The sequence below is a fragment of the Uloborus diversus genome, chromosome 5 (assembly GCF_026930045.1).
Source record: "Uloborus diversus isolate 005 chromosome 5, Udiv.v.3.1, whole genome shotgun sequence".
Taxonomy (NCBI): Eukaryota; Metazoa; Arthropoda; class Arachnida; order Araneae; family Uloboridae; genus Uloborus; species Uloborus diversus.
Genome location: NC_072735.1, coordinates 9127821 through 9136339, shown reverse-complemented (window position 1 = coordinate 9136339; position 8519 = coordinate 9127821).

Below are 8519 nucleotides of genomic sequence, written 5' to 3'. Positions count from 1 at the left end.
GAAACCGCCAAACTCTTCGCCAAGTTGGCGACAAAACTTGGCGACCAAAAGACTGGCGATATATCGCCAAGTGTCCGACAAATTATAACACCACTTGAGTTTACACCAAAATTAACAATGATTTCCGCCCAAAAGAGGCAAAAGACCCCTTTATAAACACCCGAATGCAACCAAAAGGGGAGTGCACAACTAGACCTCACTAAGAGTCTACGTGCCAAATTTGAACTTTCTAGGACATACCGTTCTTGAGTTATGCGACATACATACACACATATACACATACGCACATACATACGTACATACAGACGTCACGAGAAAACTAGTTGTAATTAACTCGAGAAACGTCAAAATGGATGTTTCGGGAGTCTATACGTTCTTAGGTACATATGTCCGTGTGGTCGGGTCGAAAAAAAAAAAAAAAACTCAACATTCATTTGGGGGTGAGCAAAAGGGAAATTAGGGTAGATTTTTGAGTGAAAATTTTTTCGCGAATACAATACTTCCTTTTCTGTAAAAGGAAGTAATAACTTTCAGGTTTCCCAATTTCTTCCCTGAACTAGCTGCAACCGTGGTCGCTATATTCCGCTATTACGCATACGTTTTGGTCGTGTGACCAAACTCATTTTACTTCAATTGCATTCAAATGCAGATTAATATCTACTTGGTTTAGACTCTTTTAACACGTAATCCTCTATGTTACACCAAAGTTTAATCAACAAGTGCCGTTCCCTATTTCACAGTCAAATTAGCATTTTTCGATAATGACCATTACCGTGTCAAACTTGGAACGTTTTGCTTCAATGTTTGAACGTAATTTGCATGTGATTATGGCGCTGAAGCCGAATCCCAAGAGAACAAAAGCAATCACTTTTGTGTTGGTTTGTAACCGATGGAAAGCATGAATGAATTGTCGAAGAAAAACAAAAGGAAAAGAAAAAATAAAATTGTTTCTGCCAAACTCAAGTTTTTGCAATTAAAGATTGCAGCTGGGTTTTGAAATATTTCATCCTCCCTCCCTCCTTTTCTTCCGTTTTTTACAATATATGGTTATTATTATTATTATTATTTTTTTTTGAAACACTCATTTTTACTTCCTTCTACAAAAAAAAAAAAAAAAAAAAAAAAAAAAAAAAAAAAAGGAAATATTGCATTCGCAAAAAAAAATTCACTTAAAAAATCGACCTTAATTTCCATTTTACTCACCCCGAATGAATGTTGAGTTTTTTTTTCCGACTCGACTACACGTGGATAAGTGCCTAAGAAGGTATAGACACGCGAAATATCCATGTTGATGATTACCGAGTTAATTATAACGAGTTTTCTCGTGACATCTGTATGTACGTATGTGCGTATGTATTTCGCATGACTGAAGAACGGTATGTCCTAGAAAGTTGAAATTTGGCAGCTTGAATCGCGGCTAGTATTTCAAATTAAGAGCAATACACTCTAAAACTGTCATAATAAAAAAAATATTAATCAAATATTTTTTAAAAAAATCACTTGATTTAAATCTTTGAACACTGGCAAAATGATATAGTGCTCAAAAAATAAACTAAGCATATTTTTTAAATTACATTTATCAAAAAACTGCTCTCGTGGAATTCAATTGTATAACAAAGAGTATGAAAAAGAAAAGCATTTTTATATCTTTAATTTTGCATAATCTGCATAAGCAATTATTCTCAAATATTTCAAATTGACGAATGTTTACTAAAGTTCCGAAAAATTTGTTGAGAAACAAAAATGTTTACTGCAAGATACTCACCTAGTACGGTTAAGATCCAATAACAATCATAAATCTAGTTTTGCATAAAGTACAGTGCTGGCCAAATTATTAGACTAAAGAGTTCTTGTTTTGTTTTTTGTACACTATTTGTACTAAAATACTATTTATTTTACTGTTAAAGTACAGTACATACTGTACACTGATTATTACGTTATTTTAGCATAATTTAATGCTTGCAGGTGGCAGCACTGTCTGCTTTGTTTATGTTCTTTGTTTATCTACTTACCAGGAACATAACCTCAATCAGCTTAAACAGTTCACTAGTTCTTTTTATTAGTGTGTTCTGTTATATTTAAGTTGGTTTTAGGTAATTAGTGAGTATGTGTGCGTGAGTATATATAATAGTGAGTATAAACAATTTTGTACCTCCTTTTTTAAAAAGTTAAGAAATGGTGTAAACCTTGTGAAAAGTATGCCAAAAAGACTTAAAATGCTCATCAAGAACAAGGGAATGCATACTAAATATTAGATAATTATTTCACGGTTCGTTTAGTCAATCAACAACCAAGAAAATGTATTTTTACAACAGAAAGCAAAAACCGATAACTGCGACGTTTTTCAAAAAACTAAATTTAAAGTTAGTTATTTTTGCTTACTTTTTGGCATTTGTTCATTCCTCGTACACTTGTTCTTTGTTGTTGTGAAGTTCTATCATCTATAAAGTACAACACATTTTTACTGTGCTATATATAATTTTACTGTTTGCGCGAAGTTTTGCAGTATACAGTCAAGTTTTTAACCAAGAACAATTTTAACTTTATTTGCCCCCAGAGTCCGATTATGACTTTTGAAGGCACTGGGCACGAATTTCATTTAGTGCCCCCTCCCCATCCCCTCACTTATGATATAAAGTGAAATAGTAAAATATTTTAATCTTATGAGATTATAATTTTAAGAAAATAATTTTTTTCAAGATTTATAATTCTTGCTGTAGTGCGATATGAAATTACTATATTTCATAAAAACTTTAGCTACAGATTTGGTGCTCGACCTATTTTGGGATCTTGGTCCGTGCCTCATGTGCCCTTGGGTGGTTTAAAAAATCTTTTTTTTTTTTTGAGCAAGAGTCCAGGACACCCCCTTTTTTTTGAGCAATCACGATTGCTTATTGCTTTCATTTGACTGTTTTTGGCGTCCTATCATTTTATTTTCCCACCGCCACCCTCCGCACCATCACCGTCGACCGGCTCCTCACGATGCTGCTCCTGTAGCGAAAGTCGTCTCCAGGTTGCATCCATGTCCTACACACACGCGCATACACACACACCTACACACACACACCTACACACATATACACATACACACACGCATACATACAGACACCTACACATACAAACACACAAAAACATACACACACACATACACACAATTACCCACACATTCATGCCTGCACACAGACACAAACACATATGCCTACACACACATACACATACCTCCTGCACACAAACACACATACACCCACACACAAACACGCACGCCTACATACACACACTCGTGATTGGGAAAAACATAATTTGAATTCAAGATATCAAAATTCAAATTATTTTTCCTTTTCTTTTTCTTTTTTTTTAGACTTACTAATAGTAGCATGCTGTAAAAGTTTTAGCTTCTTACTCAAATTTTAAGAAGGTGCTCAATGACCCCTTAATTTAACATTAGCCGTTTACATAAAAAATGTCACAAATTTAGAAACATTATACTTTCCCCAGCTGTTTTGGTTTGTAAATAATAATTTTTTTGCAATGTATATGCATATTACTAGTGTAGATTATAATATGTAGCATTGTTTTTTTCAGTTCAATGTATTTTTTTAACCCCCCTCCCCATACTGATGAAGTTAGGGGGAGGGGGTTGAGCACCCTCTTTCAGTTGAAATAGGAAGCTAAAATTCTTCCAGTATATTGTTATCTACAAATCTAAAAATATTAAGGGGTGTCCTGTCACCTAGGAGAAACACTTTTTTTTTGCATGTATTTTTGAACCACCGTATTGTGCCCGTACCATAATCTGGCCCTGTTTGTCATTATTTTTGAGCAATCACGATTGCTTATTGCTTTCATTTGACTGTTTTGAGGTCCTATCCTTTTATTTTCCCGCCAGCAGATTCTGCAGCATCACCGTCGACCGGCCTCCTCACGATGCTGCTCCTCTAGCGAAAACCGTCTCCACGTTGCGTCCATATCCTACACTTACACGCATATATACAAGCACGTACACACAAATACATACGCCTACACGCACATACACAAACACACACACACACACACGCATACATAGACACCTACACATACACACACACATACACACAACTACCCACACACTCATGCCTGCACACAGATACAAACACATATGCCTACACAAACATACACATCCCCCCACACACAAACATTCATACACACAACTACCCACACACTCATACCTGCACACAGACATCAACACACATGCTTACACACACATAAACACACACGCCTACATACACACACACACTCGTGATTGCGAAAAACATAATTTGAATTCAAGAGGTCAAAATTCAAATTAATTTTTTTTTTAAATTTAGCCTTTTTGCCGGTTTTCCGTGATTTACACTATCCGCATTACCCGAGCCACCCAATCCTGCGGATAATCGGGAAATTCACTACTTCCATTTACACGAAATCGATTTTGGGGAAGAAATCCGACAATGACATGAATCCTTTTGCGGAGCCTTCCCAGACCAACAAGTCACAAATGGCGTGATGCCACGCAATCCAGGCCAAATAAGGCAGAATTTTTACAGCCGACACGTTTCTGATTGCTTGTCGTTACCTGCGATTACCGGCACGCATGGCGTGATTACAGAGTGTCGCTCGTGGAGTTAAGCGGGGAGACTTCGCAAAAAAGCCTTGTTGAAATATATCTTATTGAATTGCGGCCTCACATTTGCAGCCCATCAGGCTCGCAATCAGCAGGCACGAGTTGATTAACAGGCATAACTCATGCGTCTAAATACTGTTGTCCAAGGGTTTTTGGTTAACCTAAAGAGAGCTGTGTGGGAAAATGCAGCTGATTTTTTTTAGTTTTAGCATTGGACAACAGTTTTGGTCGAGCAGTCTTCATTTTTTAACGTGTCACCAGTTTTATTTTATTAATGTGTTCTAGTAAGTAATAAATCGTTTGGGAGAAAAAGTGACAGGTTAGGTTTATGGGAAAGGGGAAAGTTGATAAAAGGCTGACAAAGGAGGTTATTTATATTGGGTTTTCTTTTTTTAATGGTGGATATTTTTCAGTTTCGTTTTGAATATTTTTAGATGAAATGTACTGCTGCTATGTTGCCTGTCCTTTAAGCATTTATTCTAGTGAATTATGTCTAATTTGGTGCACACAGTTCTAGACATTTGATTTGTCTCCAAATTGTGACAAACAAAGTTGCTTTTAAAGAAGACATCTTGCTAAACTTCAAAAAAAAAAAAAAAAAAAAAAAAAAGGTGTATACTGTCGTGCTAAGAACAAAAATAGCATCTGCACTTTTAATCAAAATTGAGTTACGGTCACCAAGTGATCCTTTTGTCACATATTTTACCTAAATACAATGTTTTATGGTCATTTGTGAACTGGAAATATTTTGAAATAAATTCTGGAAAAGTTGCATCCGTAGCAATTCCATGGAGGCACACAAATATTCGGTATACAACGGTATTCTGAAAAATCTTCACCCGCATTCGCATATGAATCTTTATCTCTGTAGTATTTAAGTGGCCGTAAGATAATATGAGGTGTTTGTGAGTCTTTTAACAACTGACAACCTTGGAGTAACATTGAGTTAGGAATTTTAGTTAAGAAATGAAAAGGGAAATGAGGGCAACGTGAAATAGTGGGATATTTACTCTGTTTTTAGCGCCACCTATCTGGTAATATTTGAACTATGTAGTAACTCATGTAGGTTACTCCAGTCAGAAAAAAGGTACCTCTGTATTTTAAAACATATGATACAAAATTTTTTCAAATATTGACACTCATATTGTAATATTTTGTTGTAAGTTGAAAATTATTTTCGTTATTATATAGTCTAGTAATTAACATTTTAAATATTAACTGAAGCCTCCTAATATTTGGGGCATTATTTATTTATTTATTATTAAGCTTTTTATCTTTTAAATAATTTGTACAACTAATCAAGTGCATGCGGGGTGAAATAGTTTTCATTTACTTATTCAATCACTAATTGAATCATTTACGTAATCATTTATTAATTAATTCAATCATTCTTTCATTTCATAGTTTACTTATTTATTCATTCATTTTGTTTACTTATTAATTTATTGTTTCATTACCTTTCATTCATTCAATGATTCTTTTATTTACCCATTCATTTGATCGCAAATATTTTTTATAATTAAATAAAAAGCATTTCATTAGGAAAATATTTTCTCTTTTACTTTGCTCCAATTAAAAAAAAACTGAAAAATGTCCTCTTTTTCTTAAGGTACAAATTTACTGCCAGAAATAAGAAATAATGTTTCAATTCAAGCATTAATATATTTTTCTCTCTCTCTCTAACGTACTGTAATTTTCAAAACAACAGATTGTTTTTGACTGTTGAAAGGAAAACGCTGCTTGTCGAGCAAATAATTCTAATTTTTTCAATCTAATCACGTCTTAACGAGTATCTATTGCAATGGTTGGGATTTTTTATTATTCGGACATAACCACTTTTCATTAATTCTACTTTGAAAACTTTACAGCTACGTTTTACTAGCAATGAAATAAGAAGTTAAAATGCGGTTCTATAGAAATGTTTTTTATTTGAATACAGTAAAACCTGTAAAGTTGACCAACTTTGTAAGTTGACCACCTGTCTAAGTTGGCCGCTTTTGTCAGGAACGGAATTAGTCCTATCTTACGTAATGAAGGAAAACCTCTGTAACTTGGCCACCTCTCTATCTTGACCACCTGTTTATCTTGACCGCTAATATACACCAGTTTTGGTTTAGAGTATTGTAAAAAGCTCTTTGTAAGTTGACCACTAGGCAAAAGCATTAGATTGTACTAAATGAAAAATTTGAATCCCTTTTGACTTGCTATGAATTTTTAGGATTTGTTAATATCAAGTAAGTAGTTTTTCATAAGCAATGAGGCATTTATTTATTTATTTATTTATTTATTTATTTTTTTGATCGATTCGCAGAAATTTAAAATTTGTATGATACTTCACGCGTCATTCTGGTAAATAATCTCTAAAAATATTTAAACAACATTTTTTCTTATTGTTTTAAAATGATGTTAAGCAATGAAAGTGAGTTTAAAGTATTCCAATGAGTTAAAAACTGAATGCATGGGACAATAAATGACAAAAAAAAAAAAAAAAAAAATATTACTACCCTCTATAAGTTGACCACCTGTCTAAGTTGACCACAAAAGTACTGCACCGCAAGTGGTCAACTTACACAGGTTCACTGTATATGCAAAATCTTAATTAAGATAGGTCCTCTCGTTGCTATTACAAAGACTTGTAGACAGGAGATGTAAACGTAATTCAGTTGCATATATATCTTATGCAATGTTGCAAAGACTCCTTCCTTCATGTACCATTAAAACTCCGAAAAAGTATTTGATTTCCTCTATTGAGAGTTGTGCCTGATTTTACGATCTAACCAAGGTTCATAAACCTGGGATACCTTTTCACATCCCTTTACTAAGAAACTCACGCCTACACACACGCCTGCACACACACACACACACACACACACACACACACACACACACACACACACACACACACAACTATACACACGTAACCGCCCAGGAGGAGGGGTAGGTTTGGGGAGTCAGGAGCTGTTTCTAGAAACAATAGCCCCCAATGAGTAGGGCCCTGTCGCAACTCGTGATTGCGAAAAACATAATTTGAATTCAAAACTTCAAAATTCAAGTTATTTTTTTAAAGGTTTGTATGCATTTTATACAAAGAAAAACGATCATTTCACATCAGAGGGGGAGGGGGCGTCAATTTTTTTTATTCAACGGACTTCATTAAATTTTTAGCACGGGCATCGCTGTGCGGGTACTGCTAGTACTTACATAAACAATCAGAATTTAGTGTTTAAAATTAGATACGCATTAGAAACAGTTAATTACATGTGTTTTCACTTTTGTTTTCTTTCTTTCCTTTTTTTTTCTGAAAGTGAGCTTCAGCTGCTCTTACTAATTTGCAGTTTTTAAGAATATTAAAAAAAAATGGTACACTTTAACAATGCATTATGTTTATCAAATGATTCACGCTTTTGAATTACTCCAGTTTCCATTATTCCAAACACGGCTCATTAAATGGATAACGGATATAATGGAGTCAATTCAGCGGCAGTGTAAACAGTGATTAAACCTTTATTCAAAAAGCTGAACCTTGTAAAAATTGCCTTGAATTTAGTGGGAGTCATCGTTCAGAAAGCCTAAACAACAAAAATGGAAATCCAGAAAAACTTTGGCAGAAAACAAGATGCCTTTCTCTATGCCAAGGTTAAGTACACATCTCTTTTTCTTTAAGCAAACACAAATAGGTACTTTCTTTCTGCCTCGTATCGAGAAACGCGGAACTGCGACTTGAGATATTTTTTCTTTTGCCTGGTAACATACGGAAGCGTCCTTGGGGTTATTGTCAGGGTTATGAGTCCCTGGAAATGTATTCACCCAAGGCGACCTCGAGTTGCATTTGGTTGAAGGCACCCAAGGGCTTGTTAAAGGGTGACACATATTTGCTCTT